Below are 14,276 nucleotides of genomic sequence, written 5' to 3'. Positions count from 1 at the left end.
TCCTTGCCCATGTTGTCGATGTGAGCCAAGAAACGAAAGACATAAAGAACATTCCAGTAGTATGCGACTTTCCCGACATCTTTGCAGAAGAACTCCCAGGATTACCTCCGCAACGTCAAGTCGAGTTCAGAATCGACTTAGTTCCAGGGGCTACCCAAGTAGCCAAATGGCCCTATCGTCTAGCACCAACTGAAATGCAGGAGCTATCCGGTCAACTTAACGAATTGCTCAGCAAGGGCTTCATTAGGCCAAGCTTCTCACCCTGGGGAGCACCGGTCTTGTTCGTCAAGAAGAAAGACGGATCGTTTCTTATGTGCATCGACTACAGGGAACTTAACAAACTAACCGTCAAAAATCGTTACCCTCTGCCTCGCATTGACGATTTGTTTGACCAACTTCAAGGGGAAAACTTCTTTTCAAAGATAGATCTGAGATCCGGGTATCACCAATTACGAGTGCTTGGGGAGGATGTTCCGAAGACAGCCTTCCGAACTCGTTATGGATACTACGAGTTTGTAGTGATGCCGTTCGGATTGACCAATGCGCCTGCAGTATTCATGGACTTAATGAATAGGGTGTGCCGTCCTTACTTGGATCAGTTCGTCATTGTCTTCATCGATGACATACTTATCTACTCTCGTAGTAAGGAGGAGCATAGTCAACATCTGCGTCAGGTCTTAGAAACGCTGCGATCAGAGAAGCTTTATGCGAAGTTCTTGAAATGCGAATTTTGGATCCGAAGAGTCGAATTCTTGGGGCACGTGGTTAGCGAAGAGGGAATACACGTGGACCCTTCCAAAATCAAATCCATTGAGAACTGGTCAGCAACGAAGACGCCTAGAGAAATTCGTCAATTTCTAGGCCTCGCTGGCTACTATCGCAGGTTCATTCAGAACTTCTCTCGGATTGCGAAACCACTTAAAACATTGACCCAGAAGGGCGTGGCTTTTGACTGGGAAGAGAAGCAAGAGAAAGCGTTCCAAACGCTAAAGCGAGCCTTATGCACCGCACCGATATTGTCCCTCCCCGAAGGGATAGAAGACTTCGTGGTCTATTGCGATGCATCCAATCAATGGCTCGACTGTGTTCTGATGCAATGAGGTAAGGTCATCGCCTATGCCTCAAGACAGTTGAAGATGCATGAGGTCAACTACACCGCACATGATCTTGAGTTAGGAGGAGTAGTGTTTGCTCTGAAGATCTGGAGACACTACCTGTATGGTACGAAAAGTACTGTCTTTACAGACCACAAAAGCCTACAACATATATTCGACCAGAAGGAGCTCAATATGAGACAACGACGGTGGGTCGAGCTACTCAGTGATTACAAATGCGAAATTCGTTATCATCTCGGCAAGGCCAACGTACCAGCTGATGCCCTAAGTCGGAATGAATACTATGGTCGTAGAGACAAATCTTTGACTATGACTATCCATTCACACTTGTCCACACAAATTAAGGAGGCTCAGCTCGAAGCTTTGAAACTTGAAAATGTGGCAGGTGAATCCCTGAGAGGGATGGATAAGAACTTGGAACTCAAGGGTGGCGGAGCCTTATATCTCATGGATCGGATCTGGACACCGAATCACAGTGGTTTCAGAGACTTGGTCATGAGAGAAGCTCACAACACTCGATATTCCATCCACCTAGGTTCAGATAAGATGTATCTAGATCTTAAAAAGTTATACTGGTGGCCTAACATGAAAGCAGAGATTGCTACCTTCATGAGTAAATGCCTTACTTGCGCCAAGCTTAAGGTCGAATACCAGAAACCATCAGGTTTACTTTAGCAACCGGAGATACCTGAATGGAAGTGGGAGCGGATCACGATTGACTTCATAACCAAGTTGCCCAAGACAACGGGAGGTCTCGATACCATATCGGTGATCGCAGACAGGTTAACAAAGTCCGCACACTTCCTGCCTATCAAAGAGACTGACAAGATGGAGAAGCTAACAAAAATATACATTAGGGAGATCGTACGGCTGCATGGTGTTCCCATATCCATTATCTCTGATAGAGATAGTAGATTCACTTCGAGGTTATGGCAGTCGCTACAAAGTTCCCTAGGAACTAGGCTGGACATGAGTACAACCTACCATCCGCAAACCGACGGACAAAGTGAGAGGACTATTCAAACTTTAGAAGATATGTTGCGAGCCTGCGTGATAGACTTTAGGAAGGCATGGGATACTCATTTACCCCTTGTCGAGTTCTCCTACAACAATAGTTATCACACGAGCATAAAGGTTGCTCCATTTGAGGCCCTCTATGACCATAAGTGCAGATCCCCTTTGTGTTGGCCTGAGGTGGGCGACACTCAGTTAGCTAAAGGACGAGTTCCTGACAGCACTCTCACGGGTCCGGAGATCATTCAGGAAACGACAGAGAAGGTCGTTCAGATTTGTGAACGATTGAAAGCCTCTAGAGACCGACAGAAAAGCTACGCAGACAAGAGAAGGAAACCGTTGGAATTCCAGGTGGGCGACCGTGTTCTATTGAAGGTATCACCCTGGAAGGGCTTGATACGCTTCGAAAAGCGTGGAAAGCTAAATCAAAGATACGTAGGGCCTTTTGAGATTCTCGCAAGAATCGACCCAGTAGCTTACAAACTCAAACTACCTCGCGAAATCAGTAACGTACATTCTACTTTCCACGTCTCGAACTTGAAAAAGTGTCTGTCCGACGAGACTCTTGTAATCCCACTCGACGAGATCAAGATCAACGAGAGCCTCAACTTCGTGGAAGAACCTGTAGAAATCATGGACCGAGAGGTCAAGCAAATGAAGTAAAGTCGAATCCCGATAGTGAAGGTTCGCTGGAATGCCAAGCGAGGACCTGAATTCACTTGGGAGCGCGAGGATCAGCTGAAACTGAAATATCCTCATCTTTTCGTTTAGTTATTTGTAATAGCTTAATTGTTTAAACTCTAATTTCGGGACAAAATTCTCTCTAACGGGGGGATGATGTGACAACCCGAAATTTCTATCGTGTACAACCGTTCAATTCAATCAAAGTTAGACTTGTTTTTGGCTATCTTTTAGCCCTGTTAAAGGCCTGTTTGGGTGTTTTAAGCCTAGTACCTTCAAAGTTAGGGTTTAGAAAGGAGTTCCCTAAAGTTCACCACTTTCCAAATTGGCCAAAAGCTCCATAAAGATGAGTTTACGGCCGTAAACTCATGGTGGCCGTAATTTCATGCCTTGATGGGTGATATTCCTTCACTTTTATTCATTTCTCACACTATCATCTTAAGAACTCGAATTCTCTCTCAAGTATCATCAAGAACTTTCATCTTGATCTTCCATCTAGTAAGTAATCTTTCCATTTTCAAGTTGATATCCTTCTATATCTAGTAAAGATACATGATTTCATCCATGAAATCTCTTCTTTTGGTTAGATCTTCAAGTGTTCTTCATTTTCACCAAGAACATCTACTAGTTCTTGGACCGTGAACACCCTCCCAAGCTTCAAAAACGTGAGTATATCTTCTATCTCATAGTTAGGCTTGTTAAACTCTTGATTCCTAGCCTTGAATCATCATATAATGCATGAACTCCAAGAGTTTATGGCCATGACCATCTCCCTTGGCCGTAAACTCTTGTTTCGGGCATATTTGGCCTCAAACTCATGTTATACTACAACACAATACCATGGTCACTTAGAGGATGCAAGATAGAGCCTTGGACTACACGTTTTGACAAGTTCTTCAAGGAGTGTACGGCCGTAAACTCCATGGCCATACACCTGACCGTATACTCCTTAGGGCCGTGAACACAATGGCCGTGAACACAAGGGCCGTGAACACCTTGGCCGTAAACACACTTGTGTGGCCGTACACCCATTATATGCAACCCTTTGTACTTCTAACACTTCAATCTAAGTGTTTCCTAAGTCCTAGGGTGTTTTCCCTACATGATTAGTTATATAAACACTAATTATATACATATATGTGTCATTATATGCTTATTAGGATCCGATGTGTTCAAGTCTTCACTTGACACTTAACATCCTACAAACCGATCTTTCATTCGTATCACTCGCTGCAAGTGAGTTCATACCCCTTAACTTATCTTTTAAAAGATTTTAACTACTTTTATGGGGGGGGGGGATACAAGTAGAAACATTATAGTTATTATATCAATCGCATGTGATTAATAACTATCAAACAAGTGGATTTCTTATATTTCAAAACTGTGTTATCAAACAAACTGCTTCAAATCGTTTTATAAACTCTTTTACGTGTTAAATTCTTTATTTAAACTCTTTTAAACTCATATATTGTTCAAATCATGTCTATATGGATATAGTTATATAAGTAAGATTGAAAGGGCTTAGGATTGATAACTCGCCTTATTTCATGTTCCTTGTTTGGTTGTGGACTTAGGGTATCCGGTTGTTTGTCCAAATGTCGTTTGAATCTTAGTTATATATTATGTATATGTATATAGATATAAAAGTTCTTTCATTCAGTTCAATACCTTTGGGTAGCAAAGGTATACAAACATGTTCATTCAAACAAACTACATTGCTAGTAAACTATAATAGGTATAGTTTAGGAAGTTACTAATATTATTTCTAGAACAATGAAACATACAAGAGTCAGTTCATACATGAGTCAGTTGAAACATACTATAACGAGAAACAACACATACTATACACTATACACTAGAGAACATACTATAACGAGAGACAATACTCCCTATAAAGAGAAACAGATAGAACATACTATACACTAGACAGAAAGAACATTAACTACACTAGAACATACTATACAAACACATGAATACTATAATAATAATGTGAGATACTACTTCATGGTTCGGCAATATACTGTTGCGTCACGTTTTGTACCCTGAGTCTCCTGGATGGAGAGGGTGAATTTGTGTATAGATCTATACGGGACTGACCCTCCTACACCTTGCTGCTAGCTACAGTGGGACCTGCAGGTCTACGGGTGACGAATGTCATATCATTTCGACGTCTCGAACGTCGTGTTATACTAGTCGATCAAGTATGGTTACAATCTTATCACATTTTACCTTAATTAAACAAACAAGTTTAAGGTAGTTAGTACATTGGTAGTTACTTAGATAAAACTACAGTACATCATTATTTTTCCCATTTCATTCACATTGTGATCTTCTCACATAAACGGTAATGAAAACTATATTTTTGTAATGATAGTCATACTTTGGGAAAATACTCGCTTTTACAAATGAACAAACATAAAGAACAGTTAGGTCTTGGTAGAAGACTACTTTAGTAGAGAATATAGGATTTTCTATGAAGTTTACAAACTATTACATCAAACACTCACAAACTTTTATATCAAACACTCACAAACTCTTATATCAAACATTTACAAACACTTTCTTCAAACTTATACAAACAATGACACTAAAATAGTTATGAACTCACCAGCTTTAATGCTGATCTACGCTTTCAAAATAGCTTGTATTCTCAGGTCACCAGTAGACAGGTACCGATGACCAGGTTATGAGAAGATGGAGCACGTTCAAGACTCATCTCTTATTTTTGATTCATATTTTGGTGTCTTATAAACTACAAAACACACTTGTATTAAAATTATATTACTAATGCAATAGATGATGTTGTTGCTTGTTTTACTATTATGCATTGTTGTGATACTGCACATGACGTCCTCTGCCCCTGAACGTTTCCGCCGTTCTGGTTTGGGGGTGTGATATATATATATATATATATATATATATATATATATATATATATATATATATATATATATATGGAGCGGTTCAAATAAGAACCAAAAAAGGTTAAGAACCGTAAGAACCATTTTTTAAACTTATATTAAAGGTATTTTGGAAACAAAAATAAACATTAATATAACATGCAACTCTGCCATTCCCTCCTTTACTACCACATTCCACCTACCGACTTTAGAACGTCACCGGACCGTTATCGGACCGCCGACCTTCGCCTATTAACACCAAATTTAATGATATTTTTATGGCCGTATTAACAGCTTAATAGTTTAAACATAGTACATTTAATCTTTATGGTAATAGTTTTGAATACAAAGAAGCTTTTAGCTACCAACTATACAAAAAAAAATTAATCAATGTAATAAAACTCTATTGAGAAATTCAATTTTTTCTCCTAAATTTTAGATCTTAAAAAAATCTAACATTTAGGAAATTAAAATTCATTACTTTTAGTCTTTCAATATTAAATAAAATTGAATGATGCTTATACAATTATGAAAATGCCATTCTTCATTTTTTTTAGTGAAAATTAGCAAAAACGTCATTTTCACGCTTCAACTAAGACATATTCACAGTTTAAATTCTATAATCACAATTTAATAACCATATTAATTATGCCGTTCCTAATTTAACATAAAATTATACATTTAATACAATCCATTATACCGTAATTCATAGCTTAACAGAAATCCAACTCAAACTCTATCACCGTCATCGCTATCACCATCGCCAACTACCATACGCCGACACCAACCATCGTTGCGATCACCACTACCTTCCTTACCTCCAAATCATATATGTATAAAAAACAATTATTCAAAAATTAATACTTCTAATAAATCACGCATTTACAACTTATAACTTATATTTTTCATTAAAGCAATTTGATATAAATAAAAATCATGCATTCATATATTAAAATTTATGTCCTTCATTGAAGCAATCATCTATATAAAAAATCATACATTCACAATTTAAAGTTTAATAAAAAAAATCATACATTCACAACTTAAAACTTATAAAAGTTCATGCATTCATAATTTAAAACTTATTTTTTTATTAATAACAATTAAAACTAACAATAATAGAACTAAACAATAATTGAAACCTTAAATTATTGTAATTCACAATTTAAAAAACCTAAATTAACATTATTTAAGAAAACACTAACATAAGAAAATGTAAAAATTATAAAAATCCATGAATTCACAACTTAAAACTTATATATTTTCATTGAAGCAATCATACGTGTATAAAAAAAAATATATGCATTCACAGCTTAAAAATTATTAAAAAAAAAACATTCACAACTTAAAATTTATGTTCTTCATTATAGCAATCAGATATATACTTAAAATTTATGTTTTTCATTCAAACAAATTATAAAACACCTTGTATGATTTGCAACAAGATATATATATATATATATATATATATATATATATATATATATATATATATATATATATATATAATTAAAAAATCATGCATTCACATTTCAAAACTTATAAAAAAAAACATGTATTAACAACTTAAAACTTATGTTTTTCATTGAAGCAAATCATCAAACATATTGTGTGCTAGAAAAGAATAGTCAAATTTATTTAAAAATCATGCATTCATAGCTTAAAAGTTATAAAAATCAATACAATCACAACTTAAAACTTATATTTTCTTATTAATATCAATTAAAACAAATATTAAGAGAACTAAATAATAACTGAAACATTAAAACACCATAATTCACAGCTTAAAAGAACTTAAATTCACATTATTTGAGAAAACACTAACATAATAACACATATTTCTAAAATCAATTCGCAACATACAGATCATAAAACATAAACTATAAAAAAAGCAAATGTTATAACTAATAAAAAAATCGACATACCTATAGGAATCGAAGATAAAGAAAATCTGAATCGAGTTGGGTATGGTAGATCCTCGCTGGTCACCAAAGCTTGTAGATATGACTTCGCCACCATCACCGCCACCAGATATCACATGCCACTACCAAACATAACAACTAGTATCACCAGTGTTGCAATCATTCCCTCTAAATTAGATCATAATAAATTATGCATTCACTACATAAATATCATATTCACAATTTAATAAACTCATTAATTCACTTATTCACAGTTTAATACAAATCAATTATAAAAATAAATATATTTATACAATACAAAAAATATATACCCACAATAAAATTGATACACACATTTATATATAAATAATTTATCTTTTAACACAAAATTTATAATATGTTCACAGTTTAAGACATAGTCTATTCCGCTTAAACAAATTATTTATATTTTTCATATATCAGTCCAAGAACTTTGACATAATTTTATATATAATGATATTTTGTTATAATCTAATGATAATAATATTTATTTTTACATCTCTAAATTGGTTTTAATATAATCTATATATATATATATATATATATATATATATATATATATATATATATATATATATATATATATATATATAATTACTAACTTGTGAGTAACACTGTGTATATATGCACACTATTAAATTCAATTAATATATTAATTGTCATCGTACAATGAGTGAGATGACAAACGGACAAAAAACTGTGCCGCTAAGCTTTTTTGAATGGTAAAACTAATTTTTTTAAAGACTACATCCGAAGATCTAAGGGATATAACAAATTTTACTACAGTATATAAATTATATATTTATATTTTTTATATATATATAAGGATCCATTAATTGGCTGCTACTATGTCTCCCTTATTATATTCATATATAACCATTTTTTAGAGTACCTGCACAAGCTATTCCACATATTATAAGTAATTAATATTAAATTATTAAAGTGTGCATGTAGAAGAGATACTTCTATAAGTGTTAAAAAACCAAACATCAGTCTCCTTTCTCTCTCTAATACTTGCAGTTAAGGATTTAAAATGCATCGAGTATTTATCTCTTACAAAGGCAAAATAACAACGTCAAGTCTTCTTCCTCTTACAACTAGTCTTTCGTCGGAGTTCATATAGTAATGTTCCACACGCACTAAGACTAAACGGTGTGGGCAATGCCCACTCCCTTTTTGTGACATGGCACTGAAAAAAAGGCGTGGTAACGCCAGCACACCGCCCCAGACTCTCGTTTTCTTGTGTTACGTTACTGGTCGTGGTCATGGAAACGAAGGGCAACGGGAGTTTTTGGACGTTGCAGGTCTAAAAATGGTGAGAATTACCCTTCCCTGTGTGCGTACCGGTAACAATGAAGAAGACAATAACTTTTCGGTTTGGGCAGTTTTAGCCCCTCAAGTTCTACATTTTTAAGAGTTAGATCCCTAGCCAAATTTGTCTTACAAATCTGATTTCTAAAAAATACGATTTGGACCCTGGATTTATTAAATCTTTTTTTTATCATTATTATTGTTATTATTACTATTATGTTTTTTGAAATGTTTTTTAGATATTATGTTTAATTTAAAAAAATAGGTTTTATTTAAATAACATTGTAACACCCTGTTCTGTAAATGTTTATTTATGGATTTCAGAGGCCTAGGCTAGGGGCGTTTCGGTCTTTTATGGGTCTTGAAGTTTTATTTCGAGAGGGTTGGTGTCGGAGTGTGTCGCTAGAAGCGTAGGGCTTCTCGCCACCTTTTTGTGGATATAAAGTTTGTTGGAAACAGACCTCGGATAAGAAAGATATGACACTTGGAAGTTATTGGCATTAATGGTCCCTAATGGAAAAAGTTGACAAGGAAGGACCATGCATGCAAAGTGGAAGGCGCGTGGGTACGCCCAGCGTATAAATGGATATGGTCGCGGGTGTTTTTGGCGTACGCCCAGCATACAGGATGTACGCCCAGTGTCCAGAAACCCTAATTTTAGGGCCAACCACTATATAAAGAACATAATGGCTCAAACCCTAGCCTCCTTATCATCCTCCCCAACCTCAGAGAAACCCTAGAACGCCTCATCTCTTCATCATTGGGTGATTTTGACTTCAAGAAGCTCATTTTGGTGGTGTAAGCTTGGAAGAAGAAAAGAAGAAGTTGGCAAGGAAGAACTTGGGAAGTTGGAGCTCATAGATCTAGAACAACATCATCATTTGGAACTCTTTGGAGGTATAAAGTTCATAACTTTACTTAAGGGTGCTTAGATCTAGTGAGGTTTAGTGTTGAAGTAATTTTGGTCCAAAAGGTGGAAGCTTTATAGCCCAAATCTGATTTCCAGGCCAAGGGTTGCCACCCTTGGTGCTAAATGATTCTCTAGGTCAGAAAGTTGACACCGTGACGGTCTTAATGGATTCATGCAAGACATAATACCATCTTCATGGAAGTAATACATCATTTTTGGAGTTTGAGCTTGTTTGGGCCAAGTAAAGTCACCAAGTCAGTGACTTTATCGATTAAGACGTGGAAAAGGACCAGGATCTGTTATTGTAACTTCTGAAGTGGAGTATTAAGCACTTAATGGGAAAAGGACTTATCAGGAGGTTTACGCTGAGCGTACGTGCAGTTACGCCCAGCGTAGGCGGCACTTAGCTAGTACGCTTAGCGTACGTGAATGTACGCCGCACGTACTCTCTCAGTTTGGGCTTTGCATTATTGGGCCTCGGTTTGGGCCATGCTTTGGGTCTTTGGGCCTTAGTGGGCCATCAGAAGTCAGATAATATGGGCCAAGGAAATGTTTGGGCTCAGGGTAAGGCCCATTAAAGGGATTGGGCCAATTTAGCAAATTAGGCCATTAGTGGGCCACTAGTGAGCTTGGGAAGCTCACCTAGTGGTGGGTCTTTTTCATTATGGTTTGGGCCTTAGTTATGGACCAAGTTGTCCTAGGGGTAGAATGGTCATTCTACCCTATGAAAGGTTATTGAATTGGACTAAGTGATATTTTGGTATTGATAGCTCGGGGATTCGAAGGGTCAGCAATTCGGGAAGTTCCAGTTAGCAGCCAGAGGAGTTTTTAGCAGGGTTCAGCAGTGCGAGGTGAGTCTCCTCACCGTGTGCATGGGTCTACGGCCACAATGCCGTCCCATTTAGTTTACGTATGGTAGGAAGACCCAGGGGTTAGCCCTAGGCTTTGTATGATAGTATGTTTCCGGACCACGGTCCGATGCCGAGCGAGGCCCGAGGAAAGTTTATATGTATGTTATTCCGGACCAAGGTCCGATGCCGGGGCAAGCCCGAGGAATGTTAGTATGTTAGTTATACTTGTTGTTTGTGTGATACTTGTATGTACCTAGTAGGGAGGTGAGTGTGAGCGAGGTCCCGCATCTCATCACTAGCTGAGTATGGACGGGGTTTCGTATCTCATTAGTAGCAGAGTAGGGGCGGGGCCCGAGATAGGAGAGAAGTGAGTGTGGGCGGGGGGTCGTATCTCACTATCAACAAGAGTGTGGACGGGGTTCCATGACTCATCAGTAGCAGGACATGGGTGAGGCCCAAGTTAGGCGAGGCCTTAGGATAAGAATACAGTAGAGTATGTTTGCTTATGTGTTAGCATGTTTATATGATTGTATGTGTATAGCGGGCGAGGCCCAGAGACAGGCGGGGCCTAAGAGAGACATATCTGTATACCGAGCGGAGCTCGATTCCAGGCGGGGTCTGATGCTGGGCGGGGCCCGATGCCGAAGCGAGTCTGATCTCGGGCAAAGCCTGATGCAGCGGGAGGGGGCCCAATATGTAGTTGTGTGTATGTGGTTATGCGTATGTGGTATGTGGTAGGTTGGGGAACTCACTAAGCTTCGTTCTTACGGTTTTCATTTTTGGTTTCAGGTACTTCTGGTAGCGGAGGGAAGAGCTCGGGATGATTGCATGACACACACCATTGGTTTTTAGCCTGGGATGTTTTACTCTGATCTGATATGTTTAGACATGATACTCTGATTAAATATGTTTTGAATGAATGGTTTGACAACTATGGTTTTATTATGGTTTTAAAATGAAATTTTTGGACATGATTTTTGGGACGTTAAAAACATGTTTTAATTAATTTTGTTTAAAAATTAAAAATTAAATCGAAACAAAAAGAAAAAAGAAATAATGACATAGAGTATTATAATTAGTTGCCCATTTCCTCCATTCGGTGTTATAACACCATATGGACATGGCATGTGAGGTGACAACTTTTGGGTGTGATAACACCCCTTAACTAGTTGCCCACACCCACTAGCCTAAAGTAGCATTTTTAGTTAACCTCGCCTGAGTTCACCATCAACAAATATTGATCAGATTTGGAACAAAAAACAAACGAATCTTCCTGATCTCGCAAAGAAACACCGATAACTGCTCAAAACAACAGAATTTAAGCCGGATACATGAGATTGGAATTGTTAAAATTCGTATTTATTTAGATCTAACGAGGACTACTAACACAACAAGAGTCAAGAAAAAACCATTGGAATAACTAAGATCTGAGCAGATTTGAGCTAGAAGCATGGGCGAAGCTTATATATGGCCAAGGGGGGCTGTGCCCCCCCCCCCCCTCCCCCTAATTTTTTTTAACAATTAGTCCATAACTATTTAAAAAGTTACATATTATGACTAAAACTATAAATTTTGACTTTGGCCCCCACTGTTCTTCAATTTTTATACATATTCTATTTTCGCCCCCTCCCCCCCCCCAATCAAAACTTCAAGCTCCGCCACCGGCTAGAAGCATGAATGAAATTCGTTGGAATCATGAATTTGTCGATGGACCATCGGAGACGGCAGACGGAGGAGGTGGTTCGTCGGAGATCGCATATGTGGAGTGGTTGCTGTTCGTCAGAGATGTTGGTTCGGTAGTCGTAGAAATTAATGGTGGTGGTAGATCGCAACAGTGGTAGCCAATGAAGACCTATTTTTTCTAATTTGTTGCATAAAACGATTATATTTAACCGGTGATCGGAGGTTGCGACCGAGGAAGATATGTTCGATGGTGGCGGTTGTGAGGTCGTCGGAATGGTGGTATTCATCACGGTGGGTGAAGAAGATGAATGAAAAGTTTTTGTTGTCAGAAAATGTTAAAAGAGAAATTATGTCAGATCTAATATGAGATATGACGGAATACATATAAAATATGAAAATGAGTTTAGTTTTTGTAATATTTACAATCATGTTATTTTCTTTTTTGTTTTAGCTAAAAAACAAATACCGTTTATAAGGTTTGTAAATATTTATTTGAAAAATGATAATTATTTTCTTAGGTATAGGTTAAAAATAATGGTTCTTACGGTTCTTAATTTTTTTTGGTTTTCATTTGAATATATATATATATATATATATATATATATATATATATATATATATATATATATATATATATATATTAAACAAGTAAAATTTTTAATTTATGGTCATGTTTAAGAACAAGAATATTAATCATTTGGTAAATGAATTATTTTTTATAAAAGCTCCACAAATGCATTCGCATAATTGAACACTTTTGTTTACCATTGAAGTATGGTGCTCTAATCAATGAGGGTGTGTCCACTTGATTAATATTTTAGTGAATCGAATCAGAATGCAAACATATAATAATATAAGTGTATTATTATTTATATAAATAAAATGAAAATGCTAAAGTAGATAAAATATGATCTTTATCGATGGCTATATATAATAAATTAAAAGTGATGATAGCTCATGAACTCGTGACATTTAATAAATCATTATATCTTTACAGATATTTGTATAAATGACTTTTTTTATCAAATAAAATATATATTTACAAGAGTAATTTCTTTTAGAACGGCCTAGAGTAGTTAATTATACAATTTGTGATATTTTCTTAATAACGTGTAAAGTTGATCTGGTCGCACAATTGTACATGCATGTGGTGCCAAAACTTGTTAATTATAAATTTATAATCTAATTTTATCTTGTCAACATATTATCACTGTATAGCAGTTTTTTCTTATAATTTGAGTTTTTTTCTTATAATTTCAGTTTTTTCACGATGCATTATTTTTTTTTTCTCAAATTTGATATTTTATTGACCAGTTTTTTATAATCCTGATCACTTGACCAGTCAATCAGATTGTCTGCAAGCATGGCATGATGACGTGACATGTTAAAGAAGCATGACATGATGATGTGACATGCTAAAGTGTCAAAATTGAAAAAAATTACACAAATACACCAAGTTTTCACTTTTTCATTTTTATACTAAATTTTCATTTTTTTTCTTCAATTTTGACACTCCATTTTTTTGTTACAAATCGAACATCGTTTTTCTCAATTTTGTTCGCTATTGACATTTTCCATTTAAAACTGTATAAATAATTCTTTTTATATTTAAAGCTGTATAAATATATTTTTTTTTCATTTAAAACCCATATTTTTGTATAAATACAATGTTTTTTTTTTTACATCAAACCAAGCAATGTAGTTTTATGTTTCTGAATTTTAGACTTTGCATGAAATCCAAATTAAGTTTTAGATTATCTCAAATATGCTTTCGTGTTACTCAGTTATCATGCCACATCAGCGCTAGAGGTGAGCAAAACCAGAAAACGAAAAACTAAAACACCCGACAAAATAGAAATCGAACATAAAAT

The sequence above is a fragment of the Lactuca virosa genome, chromosome 4 (assembly GCF_052849685.1).
Source record: "Lactuca virosa cultivar CGN04683 chromosome 4, Lactuca_virosa_CGN04683_v6, whole genome shotgun sequence".
Taxonomy (NCBI): Eukaryota; Viridiplantae; Streptophyta; class Magnoliopsida; order Asterales; family Asteraceae; genus Lactuca; species Lactuca virosa.
Note: the sequence above shows the minus strand (reverse complement) of the source record.